Source organism: Orycteropus afer, unplaced genomic scaffold (assembly GCF_000298275.1).
Source record: "Orycteropus afer afer isolate SDZICR_OR568_19922 unplaced genomic scaffold, OryAfe1.0 scaffold00044, whole genome shotgun sequence".
NCBI classification, from domain to species: Eukaryota; Metazoa; Chordata; class Mammalia; order Tubulidentata; family Orycteropodidae; genus Orycteropus; species Orycteropus afer.
In genome coordinates this window covers 2,547,671-2,565,437 of record NW_006921631.1, presented here as the reverse complement: position 1 = coordinate 2,565,437, position 17,767 = coordinate 2,547,671, and positions in this window count along the sequence as shown.

The following is a 17,767-nucleotide window of genomic DNA, read 5'->3' as shown; positions in this document are numbered from 1 at the left end:
TGTACCCGGAATTATGGGTTTGTCATTTTGCTTTGTCATTATCTCATGTAATCTGCAATATAGTATAAAATAAAGAAGACCACCTCATTATGTGGGGCACATCTTCATCTTGTGTGAGTGTGTCTCCATCTTGCCGACACCACCTCTCCCTCCAGAGACCCACAGCTGAGGCTGGACCTCGGCATGGCGCGGGATTGGGCAGTGTTTTGTTCTGCTGTGAATGGGGTCGCTATGAGTCAGAAATGACTCAATGGCACCTAACAACAACAAATACTTTGTACATTCCATGTTCTGATTATTAATGGACATTTGCAGCTGTTTCTCCTCAATTTGAGTCATGTTACATCAGCAAATGGAGGTCTTGAAAGTTTTATTTTATCCATATCAGTAAGGTTGGTTCTATCTAATGATGCAGCTCTTTCCCAGTGGTATTTTGAGAGCCTTCCATCTAAGGGGCTCATCCTCCTGCACTGTATCAGGCACTGTTTCTGGGCTATTCATAAAGTTCTGCAGTAATGTATCAGGAAGTGTTTTTCTGCTATTCATAAGGTTTTCCCTCGCCAATTCTTTGAGAAATGGATGGTCTCTTCCTTCTTCCTAGTCTGTCTCAGTCTGTAAGCTGCATTGAAACCTGTGCACCACATGCAACCCTGCCGGCCCTTGAAACTCTGGTGACACAGCCTCAAGCCTCACAGCAACACACAAGCCACCACAGTAAGACAAACTGGCACATAAGTTTGTCTTCCTTAACTGTTCAAAACCTCTCCACTCTCCCCTTGCCTGGATCCCTGTCACTGCTCACTCTGTCATCCCTTTGGCTTTTCATTCCCCTGCTTTCCTGCCTCTTGGGGGTAGGGCCTGGGTCCTGCCCCTTATCTGGGTCCCTGCCACTGATCACTCTGTGTCTCCCTGGCTTTTCCTTTCCTCTGCTTTCCTGCCTCTTGGGGGTAGGGCCTGGGTCCTGCCCCTTATCTGGGTCCCTGCCACTGATCACTCTGTGTCTCCCTGGCTTTTCCTTTCCTCTGCTTTCCTGCCTCTTGGGGCTGGGGCCTGGGTCCCTCCCCTTACCTGGATCCCTGCTGCTGCTAGTTCTGTCATCACTCTGCCTTTTCCTTTCCCTCTCCATAACTGGAAGCTTTTAAATATAATTGGCCTTTGAGCAGTATTCTTCTTTGAAAAGAGCTTTTAGCTACTTTCTGTTTACTTCCATATTTCCTGTTTTTCTTATTCATACTTTTTTTTATTTCCTTATTTCCTAACTCAAACAATTTCCTCACTTGAAGATTCAATGACCATTATCAAGTGCGACCCATATTGTTAAAGATAATGCCCCTTGTTGTATTTATAAGAAGAAAATATATTGTAGCTTATTGTTGTTGTTGTTAAAGATAATGCCCCTTGTTGTATTTATTAAAAGAAAATATATTGTAGCTTATTAGTAAACAATAATACAGTATAACCAAACAAAACCAAACTCACTGTCATCGAGTAGGTTCCAACTCATAGTTACTCCTCCTGGGGTTTCCAAGGTGTTAGCTCTGCAAAAGTAGACTGGCCAGTCTTCCTTCTGAGGAGTGATTGGTGGGTTTGAACTGCTAGCCTTCTGGTTAGCAGTCAAATGCCTTAGGCATTACATCACCAGAGCTCCTATGATACAGTATAAAAAAACCAACCAAACTCACTGCCATCTAGTCAGATCTGACTCATAGTGAACCCTCCTTTAGTTTCCAAAGCAGTATCACTACAGAAGTAGATTGCCCAGTCTTCCTTCCAAGGAGTGGCTGGTAGGTGTTAACCACCAGCCTTCTGGTTAGTAGTCAAATGCCTTAGGCACTACACCACCAGAGCTCCTATGATACAGTATAGTAAAATAAATAAATAAATAAATAAATATAAAATGCTGCATTTTGAGCCAGATGATCAGTTATAATTCCAGATTCTCTTTATACTTGGGTGGCCTTGAGGAGGTCACTTAATCTCCACAAATAGTAGATCCCTCACTGGTAGAACAAAGATAATAACATCTATCTACTGGGATTGCTGTGAGGACAGATGCAACTAACATATTCACCCTGGCATGGTGTGTGGCACAAAACAGTTCCTTAAAATATAAAAGTAATAGCATTTTGATCTAATTGTCCATAGATTTTCCTTTTCAAGAAAGACAACAGGTAGTAGGTAAAGAGTGTACAGTGAGAGTGCAGTCTTTAATTTATAGTCCATCAATTTATGACATATTTTGGGAAGGAGCACACTTAGTATTTTTAACTAATCTTCCCCTCCCACCACCACCACCACTTCTGCTCCCAACACACTCAAAGAGGAAAAGGAACTTTTCTTTATCTGTGCCTCACATTGCTTGTGCCCTTGTCTGCCCCTCTGTGATCTGACTCATAACTTTTGCTTTAATCATATGAAATTTTGCTCTGCACTGTTATCTAAGTGCTTGAAGTGAGACATCTCCTGAACTAAATTGGAAGTTCCTGTTATGCAAAAAACTTTATTTATATGTATTAGTATTTGGCAGGGAGACCTGGTGGCACAATCTTTAAGCACTCAGCTGCTAACTGAAATGTCTGCAGTTAGAACCCACAAATGCTCTGTGGGAAAAAGATAGGGCAATCTGCTTCCATAAAGATGATAGCCAAGGAAACCCTAGGGATCAGTTCTACTCTGTCCAGAAGGTCTCTATGAGTTGGAATGAAGTCAACAACAATGGGTTTTGTTTTGTTTGTTTGCTTGTTTTAGTGCCTGGCATAAGCCCTTAAGTATTTACATGATTAAACTCCGTCTGACACTTTACTGTAGCACTTCCATATCATCAATTCCTCATAGACACCTAGCCTCTAATCTATGAAAAGAGCAATCTCCATGGCTCTGTGTGGGAGTTAGGGATGGATGAACAGGTACAACACATATGATAGTCTGTGATTCCCCTATACCATCCATATTCTTCCAGGCTTCTTTTTCTATGGACAATTTGCAGCTCAAGAGAAAATTCAATCAGTAGTGTTTGACCAGTGAGCAACTTCTTTATTGCCTCTCACAGCTCTCCTGTGAAGTAACAAAATGTCCAACTGCAGTGCAGTGAATGAGTTAATATGACCCTTCTAGCTATAGTCCTCCATTTTCTGATGTATTGTAAATTCTAGCCTTTATGCCTGGGGTTAAGGTCCCATTTGGGAGTGAGTTGTCTGTTATGTTAATGAAGCTAGAGTGGGATGTACCTTCAGTCACCGTCTTTTTAGAAGGAATGACTCAAGTCACCACCCTTAGTTTCTTTGAGGGTAACTTCTGCATCCAATATATATGAATGCTTTGGCAAATCTCACCGTCTTGCTCTGGATCCTGAAACTGGTTCATCATCTAAACTACAGTTCTTGGGACTTGAATGGCAGTCAGTCATCTGATCTCCCAATTTGTGCTTGTTGGCCCCTGTAACCACACGAGTGAGGAGAATCCTTCAGATTGATGCCTGACCTACAGATTTTGGACTTACCAGCTTCCACAACCACATGAGCCATCTCCTTGGCAATTGGTGAGTTCTGTGAAGTGTTACAGCAAAATACGGAACCCTAAAATAGGAGGGAGAGTATTGAGGGGAAGGGGAGTAATTGATATTAGAGATGATGGAATGCTATAACAGTTTGGAAAGGCTGGACATTTGGGACATCTTTAACCTTCAACTCATAGGGACCAGCTTTGTGCTGATCCTTCTAAAAGAAATCATTCAAGCACCAACTAAATCCAAACCCACTGTCATCAAGTCATTTCAACTCATAGGAACCATATAGGACAGGGTAGAACTGCTCCATAGCGTTTCCAAAGCTGTAATCTTTAAAGAAGATTATCACAGCTTTCTCCTATAGAGCAGCTGGTAAATTTGAACTGGTGACCTTTTGGTCAGCAGCCAAGGTCTTTAACCACTGTGTCACCAGGGATCCTTACACATTGTCCAGTGCCCCACAAAATGTCCAGTATATGTTGTTATTGTGTGTTTTTGAGTCAATTCCAACTCATTATAACCCCATATGATAAAGTAGAACTGCCCAATAGTGTTTCCTAGACTGCAAATCTTTGCAGGAGCAGATCACTACATCTTCTCTTCCCAGGGAACTTGGTGGGTTCTAACTACTAACCTTTCAGTTAGCAGTTGAGCACTTAACCATTGCACCACCAGGGTTTACTCACTTCCATTAAGTGGATTCTGATTCCGCCAGGGCTTAGTAGGCACTAAATAAATGTGTTAAATGATTGAAGAAATCAATGAGTGAATTATTCTTTTTTAGGAAGTGTAGGAATCAGAGTAATAATCCCCCATAGATGCCCACACCCTAATGCTAGAACCTGTGAATATGTTGTATTACATGGCAAAATGAATTTGCTTATGTGATTAAGATACAGACCTTGAGATGTTAGATTATCCTGGATTATGCAAGTAAATAAAATCTGATCATGTGGGATCTTATAAGCAGAGAACCTTATTTGACTAGGTTAGAGAGAGTTGAGACAGAAGGAGCAGATATTTGAAGTGTCAGAGGGACTTGGCCCATCACTGGTTACTATGATGATGGAGGAAGAAGGCCACAAGCCAAGGAATTGAGTGGTCTTGAGAAACTGGGAGGAGCTCTCAGCTAACAGCCAACAAGAAAACAGGGACTTCAGTCCTACAATTTCAAGAAACTGAATTCTGCCAATAATTCCAATTAGCAAGGAAATGATTGCTCTCCTAGAGCCTCCAGAAGGGAACATAGGCCTGCCTACATCTTGATTTTAGTCCAATGTGACCTGTGTCAGACTTCTGATGTACAGAACAGTAAAATAATAAATTGGTATTGTAAACTGCTAAATCCGTGGTAATTTGTTACTGCAGCAATGGAAAACTAACAGGGTAGAACTGACAGAGTGACTTCCTCCCTGATTTTGTAGATATCTGGACCAATGTTGGAAAAGCTTTACAGATTACTTGGTTTCTGTAGAAAACTATTATCTATTCCTCTAAAAACAAAACAAAACAAAACAAAACAAAAAAAAAGCCCTGACTACCAGCAAGTCAATTCCCACTTATAATGACCACCATTGGGTTTCAGAGGCTGTAAATCTTTACAGAAGTAGATTGCCTCATCTTCCTCCCACAGAGCAGCTGGTGAGTTTGAACCACTGACCTTCTGGTTAGCAGCCAAATGCCTTACCCACTACACCACCAGATCTCATTATCTATTCCTCTAGCCACACTTTTTTACTGGGCAATCTACTTCTATAGTGATACTGCCTCAGAAACTCAAGGATGGGTCACTATGAGTCAGATCCAACTCAACAGCAGTAAGTTTGGTTTGGTTTTGGTATGTCCACTGTATGCACAAGAAAGTCAATATTGGACTCAGAAAGGCTAGTAAGAAAAGAGGTGATTTGTAAGAAGTTGTGCTCTAAGAAAGAAGACAAGTGGTAAGAGAATAGCCTCTCTTTCTCCTATTACTCAGGCTATATAGTCCTGTGAGTTTTCCCCTTTGAAACCTTCACTGACAGTGACAGTAACCTGCTGGAATCTGGATCTTAATGAAGGAAATGACAGTGTCAATCAATGGCCCTAACTTCCAAGGATTCCATTGTCCCATAGCACTAGTTGAACAAAGCTAGTTGGAAATGAGCTTAAATGGGGAACTTCCTGAACACATTCCCTATTGTTATGAAGTTGAGTTGGCTTCCTTGCTTATAATTATGCCAAGCAGTCACACTACACAATCTCTAGGGACATGATATTAGTGAATTTTTAAATGCAAGCAACACTTCAATAGACATTTATACTAAAAGCAAAAGGGTCAGTGGCTTATATTCCACCAAAAGTGGCATTGGCTACCCAGCTAGAAGGGAAGAAAGGAAAAAGGTGATCTGCAGGAAGCCACTAAGTGGAATAACACCTGATTCTAGGTTGCACATTTCTTACTTTTTACTTCTTAGCAATGACAGGATTTTAGAATACCAAGTTGATGACTACCAAATCATGTTTCTGAGACTGTGATTCAAGGTCAGTTTGTTCCTCGGATGGGGAAGACCTAGTTTGGGGTCTGGAATTAGTGAATGTTGTTGTTAGTTGCCATTGTGTTGATTCCAACATATGGACACTGTGTGCGCAGAGTAGAACAGCTCCCTGGGGTTTTCAAGGCTTGATCTTTAAGAAGCAGATCGCCCAGCCTGTCTTCTCAGGTGTCTCTAAGTAGGCTTTAGTACCACTATCTCGCCCCCAATAAAAATCTCCTTCACCTCTCTCTCCATTCTTTGACATTGACAATTGCTATTTTTTCAATCATGTGGGAAGTACCTACTGTGTGCTCACATATAATGTTAAGCCCTGATGATACAACTGTGAGCAGAAAACAGACATTTTCTCTGTTCTCATGTAGCTTATAGTACAATGAGGGTAGGGGACAGATACTAAAGAAATAGCTGAGTTACATTATCTGCAGGAAAGAGACATGCTCCTAGGAAAGAAACCTGGGCAGGAGGTCAGAGAAGGATACCACGTGGAAGTGATGCTAGAGCTAAGATTTAAAGGAAGAGTAGTTGCTAAAATGAAAGTGGAGAAAATGTATCTGAATAGGAAATATCTTGTTCAAAAATCATGTGGAGATTTTAGGAGACTGAAAGGAAGTGAGTGTGACTAAAAAGCAGAGAATAGAGGGATCAAACCAAAACTTTTGGTCATTGAGTTGATTCTAACTCATAGTGACCCTATAGGACAGAATAGAACCATAGGATTTCCAAGGTGTAATCTTTGTGGAAGCAGACTGCCTTATCTTTCTTCAACAGAGCAGCTGATGAGTTAGAACCACTGACCTTTTGGTTAGCAGCTGAATGCCTTAACCACTGTACCACCAGAGCTCCTTGAATAAAGGGGCAGGTGGTACAAAATGAATCTTGAGAGTTAGACAGGGTCAGATCACACACAAACTTGAGGTCCATGCTAAGGAGTCTGGTTCTTGTCCTTGAGAAATAGTTACTAACACAGTGAGTAATTTAATCACATGGATTACATCTCAATAGAAAGAAAACAAAAACCCTCACAATTGAACCTATAAGCAGCATCATGATAAATGGAGAAAAGATTGAGCTTGTCAAAGACTTCACATTGCTTGGTTTATAACTGATGCCAATAGAAGCAGCAGTCAGGACATTAGACAAAGTATAGCACTGCACAAGTAGGCTGCAAAGGACCTCTTTCAAGTGCTGAAGAGTCTCCTTGAGGACTAGGGTGTGCCCGACACAAACCATGATATTTTCAATCGCTTCATATGCATGTGAGAGCTGGACAATGAATAAGGAGGACCAAAGAAGAATTGATGCTTTTGAGTTGTGGTGTTGGCGAAGAATGCTGAAAGTACCATAGACTGCTAAAAGAACAAACAACTCTGTCCTGGAGGAAGTACAGCTGGAATGCCCCTTGGAAGTGAGAATGGCCACACTTTGTCTCACCTACTTTGGTCATGTTTTCAGAAGGGGCCATTCCCTGGAGAAGGATGTTATGCTTGGTAAGGTGGAGGGCTGATGAAAGGGGGGAAGGCCCTCAACAAGATGGATTGACACAGTGGCTGTGACGATGGGCTCAAGTATAGCAGAGATGATGGATCTGGCCCAGGACCAGGTGGTGTTTCATTCTGCTGTGAATAAGGTTGCTATGAATCAAAGATGACTTGATGGCACCTACAACAACAACAACAATTTAATCACATCCCAGTGTGTTTACTATAAAGGCAGATACAAGATCTGAAAGAAATGAAAAGAAGGGACCATTCTCTGGAGAAGGATGCCATGCTTGGTAAAGTGGAGGGTCAACAGAAGTGGGGAAGGCCCTTAACAAGATGAATTGACAAGGTGGCTGCAGCGATGGGCTCAGGTTAGAGATTGTGAGGCTGGCAAAGGACCTGTCAGTGTTTCATTCTGTTGTACATAAGGTTGCTCTGAGTCAGAGATGACTTGATGGCACATAACACCAACAACAACAAATCCAATGGGAGGACATTAACTCTCCACTGTTGTTTTTGTTAGATCCCTTCAAGTTGGCTCTGACTCATAGCAACTTTATATTGGTGGTTCAAACCCACCAGCAACTTTATGTATGACAGAACAAAACAGTGCCAGGTCCTCTACTTTCCTCACAACCCCTGCTCTGCTTGAACCCATTGTTGCAGCCACTGTATCAATCCATCTTGTTGAGGGTCTTCCTCCTTTTCACTGACCCTCTACTTAAACAAGCATGATATACTTCTCCAAGGACTGTCCCTTCTGACCACATGACCAAAGTAGGTGAAACAAAGTCTGGTCATTCTTGCTTCTAAGGAGGATTCTGGTTGCACTTCTCATGGGACAGATTTGTTCATTCTTCTGGGACTCCATGGCAGTTTCAGTATCCTTCACCAACATCACAATTCAAAGACATCAACTCCTCTTCAGTCTTCCTTACTTATTCATTGCCAACTTTCACATGCATGTGAGGAATTTGGCTGGGGTTAAGCATACATTTGTTTTCAAAATGATACCTTTGTTCTCTCACACTTTGAAGAGGTCTTTTATATCAGATTTGCCCAGTGCAATGCCATGTCTGAATTCTTGATGGCTGCTTCCATGGATATTAATTGTAGATCCAAGTAAAAAGAAATTCCTGACAACTTCAATCTTTTCTCCATATATTGTGATGTTGCTTATTGGTCCATTTGTATTTTTGTTTTCTTTGTGTTGAGAAGTAATCCATAATGAAGACTGTAGTCTTTGATCTTCATCAGTAAGACCTTCAAGTCATTTTCACTTTCAGCAAGCAAACTTGTGTCATCTGCATATCCCAGGTTGTTAATGATTCTTCCTCAAATCCTGATACCACATTCTTCTTCATATAGTCCAGTTGCATAGATTATTTGCTCAGCATACAGATTGAATGAGTATGGTGAAAGATACAACCCTAACACACATTCTTCCTGATTTTAAACCATGCAAAATCCCTTTGTTTTGTTTGTAAAACAGCCTCTTGATCTAGGTACAGGTTCCTCATGAGCCAAATTAAGTGTTCTGGAATGCCCAATATGCCATCAAGATGTACAGATTATTACTGATGATTGGAATGCAAGAGTTGGAAACAAAGAAGTCATCAGTAGTTGGAAAATATGGCCTTGGTGATAGAAATGGCATCAGAGATTGCATGATAGAATTTTGCAACACCAATGACTTATTCATTGCAAATACCTTTTTTCCTCAACACAAACAGTGGCTATACATGTGGACCTCACCATATGGAATACACAGGAATCAAATCAACTACATCTATGGGAAGACACAGTGGAGAAGCTCAGTATCATCAGTCAAAACAAGGCCAGGAGTTTACTGTGGAACAGATCATCAATTGCTCATATGCAAGTGCAATTTGAAGCTAAGGAAAATTAAAACAAGTCCACAAGAGCAAAAATACAACCTTGATTATATCCTACCTGATTTAGAGATCAGGATTAACTGATTAAGAGTAGTTAATACTACTATTATTCAAATTTATGCACCAACCACCAAAGCCAAAGATAAGGAAATTGAAGATTTTACCAACTTATGCAGTCTGAAATTTACTGAACATGCAATCAAGATGTGTTAATTATCACTGATGATTGGAATGCAAAAGTTGGAAACAAAGAAGAATCACTGGTAGTCAGTAAATATGGCCTTAGTGATAGAAATAACACTGGAGATAGCATAATAGAAATTTGCAGAACCAATGACTTATTTATTGCAAATACCTTTTCTCAACAACACAAACAGCAGCTGTACACATGGACTTTGCCAGACAGAGTACACAGAAATCAGATTGACTACATCTGTGGCAAGAAGTGATGGAGAAGCTCATTATCTTCAGCCGAAACAAGGCCAGGAGCTGATTGTGCTAAGATGCAAGTTCAAATTGAAGTTGAAGACAATTAAAACAGGTCAACAAGAGCCAATATATGACCTTGATTATATCATTCCTGAACTTAGAGACCATCTAAAAAATAGATTTGACGCATTGAACACCAATGACCAAAAACCAGAGCAATTGTGGGATGACATCAAGAACATCATCCATGAAGAAAGCAAAAGGTCATTAAAAGGACAGGAAAAGAAGAAAAAAAACAAAATGGATGTCAGAAGAGACTCTAGAACTTACCTTTGAATGGAAAGTAGCTAAAGCAAATGAAAGAAATGACAAGGTAAAAGAGCTGCACATAAGATTTCAAAGAGCAGCTCAAGAAGACAAAGTCAATTATTATAATGAAATGTGCAAAGACATGGAGTTAGAAAACCAAAAGAGAAGAACACGCTTGGTATTTCTCAAGCTGAAAGAACTGAAGAAGAATTTAAGCCTCAAGTTGTAATATTGAAAGGTTCTATGGTCAATATATTGAATGAAGCAGAAAACATCAAAAGAAGATGGATGGAATAGACAGAGTCACTGTACCAAAAAGAATTGTTCAGTGTTCACCCATTTCAGGAGGTGGCATATGATCAAACCAATGGTATTAAAGGAAAAGTCAAAGCTACACTGAAGGAACTGGTGAAAAACAGGGCTCCAGGAATTGATGGAATACCCATTGAGATGTTTCAACAAATGGATGCTGCACTAGAGGCAGACAGCTACCTTGCCAACTGACTGGAAGAGATCCATATTTGTACCCATTCCAAAGAAAGGTGATCCCACAGAATGTGGAAGTTATCAAACAATATCATTATTATCACATGCCAAAAAAATCTTACTGAAGATAATTCAAAAACAGTTGCAGCAGTGTATTGACAGAGAGCTTCCAGAAATGCAAGTTAGATTCAGAAGAGGATGAGGAATGAGGAATATCATAGCTGACGTCAGATGGATCTTGGCTGAAAGCAAAGAATACCAGAAAGGTGTTTACTTGTGTTTTATTGACTATGCAAAGGCATTTTACTGTGTGGATCATAACAAATTATGGATAATATTGCAAAGACTGGGAATTCCAGAATGTGATTGTACTCATGAGGAACCTATACATAGACGAGGAGGCTGTCATTCAAACAGAAGAATGGGATACTGCATGGTTTAAAATCAGGAAGGGAGTGTGTCAGGGTCATATTCTTTCATCATACTTATTCAATTTGTACACTGAGCAAATAATCCGAGAAGCTGAACTATATGAAGAAGAATGTGGCATCAGGATTGGAGGAAGGCTCATTAACAACCTGAGATATGCAGATGACACAACTTTGCTTGCTGAAAGTGAGCATGACTTGGAGCACTTACTGGTGAAGACTGAAGACTACAGTGTCCAGTATGGATTACACTTCAATATAAAGAAAACAAAAATCCTCACAAGTGGACCAATAAGCAGCATCACAAGAAATGGAGAAAAGATGGAAATTGTCATATTACTTGTTCTACAATCAACATCAATGGAAGCAGAAGTCAAGGCATCAGAAGACATATTGCATAGGGCAAATCTGTTGCAAAAGATCTCTTTCAAGTGCTGAAGAACTAAGATACCTCTTTGAAGACTAAGGTGCATCTAACCCAAGCCATGGTATTTTCAATCACCTCATATGCATATGAAAGCTGGACAATGAATAAGGAAGACCAAAGAAGAGTTGATGTTTTTAAGTTGTGGTGTTGGTGAAGAATACTGAAAGTACCATGAACTGCTAAAAGAACTAAGAAATCTTTCCTGGAAAAAGTGCAGCTGGAGAGCTCCTTGGAAGCAAGAATGGTCAGACTTTGTCTCACCTACTTTGGTCATGTTGACAAAAAAGACCATTCTTTGGAGAAGGATGGCATGCTTGGTAAAGTGGAGGGTCAACAAAAAAGGGAAAGGCCCTCAACAAAATGGATTGGCACAGTGGCTGCAACAATGGGCTCAGGTATAGCAGGGATCATGAGGCAGGTACAGGACTAGTCAGCATTTTGTTCTGTTGTATTTAAGGTCGCTATGAGTCAGAAATTATTCAAAGGCACCTAACAACCCAACAAACTGGGGAATCAATGAAAAAGGGGAAGGCCCTCAATGAGATGAATTGACACAGTGGCTGCAACAATGGGCTCAGGAATAGGAAATATTGTGAAGCTAGCACAGGACTGGACAGTGTTTCGTTCTTCTGTACATAGGGTTGCTATGTGTTGGAGCTGACTTGATGGCACCTAACAACAACAACATGAAGAATAGATTTGATACTTTTAATACCAATGACAGAAGACCAGATGACTTGTGGGATGACATCAAGAACATCATACATAAAGAAAGCATATGGTCATTGAAAAGATAGGAAATGAAGAAAAGACCAAAATGGATGTCAGGAGAGACTCTGAAACTTGCTCTTGAATTGAAAGTAGCTAAAAAAAATGGGAGAATTGATGAAATAAAAAGAGATTAACAAAATATTCCAAAGAGCAGTTCAAGAAGACAAAGTAAAAGTACTATGATGAAATGTGTAAAGACCTGGAGTTAGAAAACCAAAAGGGAAGAACACACTTGTATGTCTCAAGCTGAAAGAACTGAAGAAAAATTCAAGCCTCAAATTTCAGTATAGAAGGATTCCATGGACAAGATAATGAATAATGCAGGAAGCATCAAAAGATGATGGAAGGAATACACAGAGTCACTGTACCAAAAAGACCTGGTCAATCTTCATCCATTTTAGGAGGTGGCATATGGTCAAGAACTAATAGTATTGAAGGAAGAAATCCAAGCTTCACTGAAGGAATTGGCCAAAAAGAGAAAAAAGAAAAAAGAAAAAAAAAAAAGCTCCAGGAATAGATGGAATACCCATTGAGATGTTTCAACAAAATGATACAGCACTGGAGGTGCTTACTCATTTATGCCAAGAAATTTGGGAGATAGCTACCTAGCCAACTTACTAGAAGAGATCTATATTTATACCTATTCCAAAGAAAAGTGATCCAATAGAATTTGGAGATTATTTGAACAATATAATGAATGTCACGCACAAATAAAATTTTGATGAAGATAATTAAAAAACAGTATATTGGCAGGGAACTTCCAGAAATTCAAGCTGGATTCAGAAGAGGACATGAAATGAAGGAAATCATTGCTGATATTAGATGGATCTTAGCTGAAAGCAAAGAATACCAAAAAGATGTTTACTTGTGTTTTATTGACACAGATGAATTGACACAGTGGCTGCAAAGGCATGTGAATGTGTGGATCCTAACAAATTATGCATAACATTATGAAGAATAGGAATTCCAGAGCACTTAATTGTTCTCATGAAGAACTCTCCATTAGTCAGCCACAATTACTGCACTGACCACCTTACCCAACTTATGAGCACCAGGAGCTCCTGCATCACTGGATCAATGACAAATGGTGGGAAATACTGTTCATCCCACCTGCAGCCTATCTTCATGACAAACAGAGACCTATGCCCACATTCTCAACAGTTATTCCACCAACCTGGAGACAGCTGAGAAGTGCCCCTGTACTGTCAAGCTAACAATCAAAGAAGCACATCTGCCCCATCCATCTGGACATATTGAAACAAAACAAAATAAAAAGCCAAGGAGAAACAAACCAACAAATAAAAACAATTTCAAAATGCCTTAGAGATAGCAAACAACTTCAATTCAAACAAACAGGATAAGATAGTGGAAACAGGGGATCAAAATAAAGAACTAGGAAAACTTTCTGAGGAAGAACAGGAAATAAGAAAAAGGAAATCTGATAAGGAATTAAAGATATATATATATAGATAGATAGATAGATATATAACCTTCTAAGAACTCAAGGAAACCATAAACAAAAACAAATAAAAGACAGAAAATAACTTTGAAGAATTCAGGAAAACAATGCAGGAATAAGATGACAAAAGGAATAGGCAATTAGAAATCCAGAAGATTAACACTAAAATTACAGAGCTAGATGACACATTGGAAGGACAAAGGAGTAGAATCAAGTTGGCTAAAGAATGCACGAGCTAGCTTGAAGGCATATCCCTTGACACCAGCTTATATGAAGAAAAGTTGGAAAAAGGATTAAAGAAAAATAAATAAAACATAAGAAATAAATGGGATAATATATGGAGAAATAACATATGTGTGATTGGAATTCCAGAATAAGAGGAGGCAGAAAAAATAAATAAATAAAACAGAGAGAAAATTTTTGGAATCCTGCTAATAGAAAACTTCCCCAGTATTTTGAAAGATGAAAAGATATCCATCGAAGAAGCTCAACAAACCTCATACAAGATAGACCCAAAAAGAAAGTCATCAACACATACCTAATCAGACTTTCCAATAACAAAGACAAAGAAAGAATTTTGATAATAGCTTGGGAAAAATGAAATGTTACCTACAAAAGGCACCCAAAAAGACTAAACTCTGATTTCTCTGCAGAAACCATACAGGCAAGAAGGAAATGGGATGACATATACAAAACCTTGAAAGGAAATAATCGCCAACAAAGCATTATATATCCAACAAAACTGTCACTTAAATATGATGTTGAAATTAGGACACTCCCAGATAAATAGCAATTAAGAGATTTGTAAAAACCAGAACACCCTTACAAGAAATGCTAATGAGAGTCCTTCATACAGAAAACCAACCGCAGAAAACAACAACTAACATTAAGACATGTGACAACATTACCCAGAAGCCAACTCAGTAAAAAAATTCTCAAAACTCAAATAAGCTTCCAAAATGGAAAACAGAGAACCAGAGACATCAATTCGTAAATGACAAGAACTACAAAGCAAAAAGAGGGAATAAATGGTATAATTACAGAACATTCAAATGGACAGGCAATCAAGAAGATATCAATATAGAACAGACTGTTTCAAACTTAGGAAGATAAAAATTTACTATAGGTAACCACAAAGAAGATTAATAACCCTTCTAACTGAAAGACGAAAGAAGAAAATCACAAGGACTTAGTAACCACAAAGTTAACAATGAAGAAAAGGAAAAGAAAACCTGATAACAAAATAGACTCAATACAGAAAAAAATATTCATAACATAGAACCATCATCAATACCACAAAAAAAAATTACAAAAGAATGACAGTTAATTCATAACTATTAGTAATTACACTGAATGCAAATAGATTAATGCACTAGTCAAGAGAAAGCAAGAGGCAAAATATATAGGAAAACAAGATCCATCAATATGCCACATATAAGAGACTCACCTAACACACAAAGATTAAAATAAATTAAAAATCAAAGGGTGGAAAAAAATATATCAAGCTAATGACAACCAAAGAAGAGCTGGAGTGGCAACAAACAAAAACACAATACATATTCTTTTCCAGTGTGCATGGATCATTCTCCGGAACAAACATTATGTTAGGCCACAAAATAAGCCTTAATAAATTTAAAAACATCAAAATACTACAAAGCATTTCTCAGATCACAATGCCCTAAAAATTAGAAATCAATAATAGGAAGACCAGAGGAAAAAATATCAAAACTCACTGCTGTTGAGTCAGATCTGACTCACAGCAACCCCTCGTTGGGTTTCTGAGGCAGTATCACTATGGAAGTACATTGCCAATCTTCCTTCCAAGGAGTGGCTGGTGGGTTTGAACCAGCAGCCTTCTGGTTAGCAGTCAAATGCCTTAGGCACAAAGCCACCAGAACTCCTTTAATAAATTTAAAAACATCAAAATACTACAAAGCATCTTCTCAGATCACAAGGCCCTAAAGATTAGAAATCAATAAAAGGAAGACCAGAAGAAAAAAAGTCAAATATGTAGAAATTGAATAACACACTGCTCAAGGAGGACTGGGTAATAGAAGAAATAAAATGTTAAATTAAAAAAAAAAATCCTACAAACAAGAATGAAAACATAACATACTTTTGGGACCTAGTGAAAGCAGTACTTAGAGGTCAATTTATGGCAATAAATGAACACATGAAAAAAGAAGAAAGAACCAAAATGAACACCTTAACCCAACAACTTCAACACTTAGAAAAAGACCAACAGGAGAAGCCCATAGTCTCCAGAAGAAAGGAAAAATAAAGATCAGAGCAGAAATAAACAAAGCAAGAAAACAGAAAAACAATAGAAAAAATCAAGAAGACTAGAATCAAAAAAGACTCACAAAAATTAACAAACCACTGACAAAAATAACAAAGGAAACAAGAGTGCAAATAACATGAATAATAAATGAAATACAAATTCAAAAACCTAAATGAAATGGACAAACTTCTAGAAACAAATGGCCTGCATAGCTAACACAGACTGAAGTAGAAAATTTCAACAGACCCATAACAACAGAAGAAATTGAGCAAGTCATTAAAAAGAAGAAAAAAAAAAAAAATCCCAGCCCAGACGACTTCACTGGAAAATTCTATCATACTTTCAGAAAATAGGTGACACCTATCATACTCAAACTCTCCAGAACATGCTCCCAAATTCATTCTATGAAGCAAGAATAACCTTAATACCAAAACCAGGCAAAGACACCACTGAAAAGGAAAGCTACAGACCAATGTACTTTATGAATATAGATGCAAAAATCTTCAACAAAATCCTAGCCAATAGATTCCAACACTGTATCAAAAAAAGTAATACACCATGACAAAGTATCAAATATGCAAGGATGGCTCAACATTAGAAAAACAATCAACATAATCCATCACATAAATAAAATATAGAAAAGGAGCCACGTGATCATATCAATTGATGCAGAAAAAGCAATTGATAAAATCCAACACTCATTCCTGGTAGAAACTCTCAGCAGAATAGGAATAAAAGGGAAATTCCTCAATATAATAAGGGCATATATGCAAAACTAACAATCAACTTTATTCTCAATGGAGAGAGACTCAAATCATTCTCCTTGCAAATGGGAACCAGATAACGAAGCTTACTTATATTCAACATTGTATTGAAAATCTTAGCTAGGTTAGTAAGGCAAGAAAGAGAAATAAAGGCATCCAAACTGACAAAGAAGTAAAAATCTCTATTTGCAGATCACATGATCTTATACACAGAAAAACAAAGAGACTCGGCAAGATATCTGATGGAACCAATAGAAGCATCCAGCAAAGTGGCAGATTACAAAATCAACATACAAAAAAAAAAAAAAAAATCAATTGGGTTCCTCTCCATTAACAAAGACAATGCTGAAAAGGAAATCAGGCAAACAACACCATTCACAATAGCCATTCACAAAAGATCAAGTACTTGGAAATAAATCTAAGTTGGGCAATCTATGACCATAGTGATACTGCCTCAGAAACCCAAGGAGAGGTTGCTGTGTCAGGTCCAGCTCAATGGCACATAACAACAACAGAGACTGAAAAGACGTATACAAAGAAAGCTACAAAACACTACTATGAGAAACTAAGAGACCTACATAAAAGGAAGAATATACCATGCTCACGGATAAGAAGACTGAGCATTGTGAAAATGTAAATACTACCCAAAGCAACCTATAGATTCAATGCAATTCCTATCCAGATTCCATCAACATTCTTCTTTTTTAAAAAATATATTTTACTGAAATATAATTTATGTACAGTGAAATACACAAAACTAAAGTGACATGGGTCAATACATTTTTTTTCCAGTGTTGCTTCTCCTCCTCTCTCACTCTTGGTAACAAACAAAGAAAGTTTCCTTCCATATATAAACCTTTCCTTGACTTTTACAATAATGAACTAATACTATATTTGTCCTTCTATGATTGACTTATTTCACTCAGCATAATGTCCTCCAAGTTCATCCATGTTATGTGGTGTTTTGCAGATTCTACATTATTCTTTAGGGTTGCATA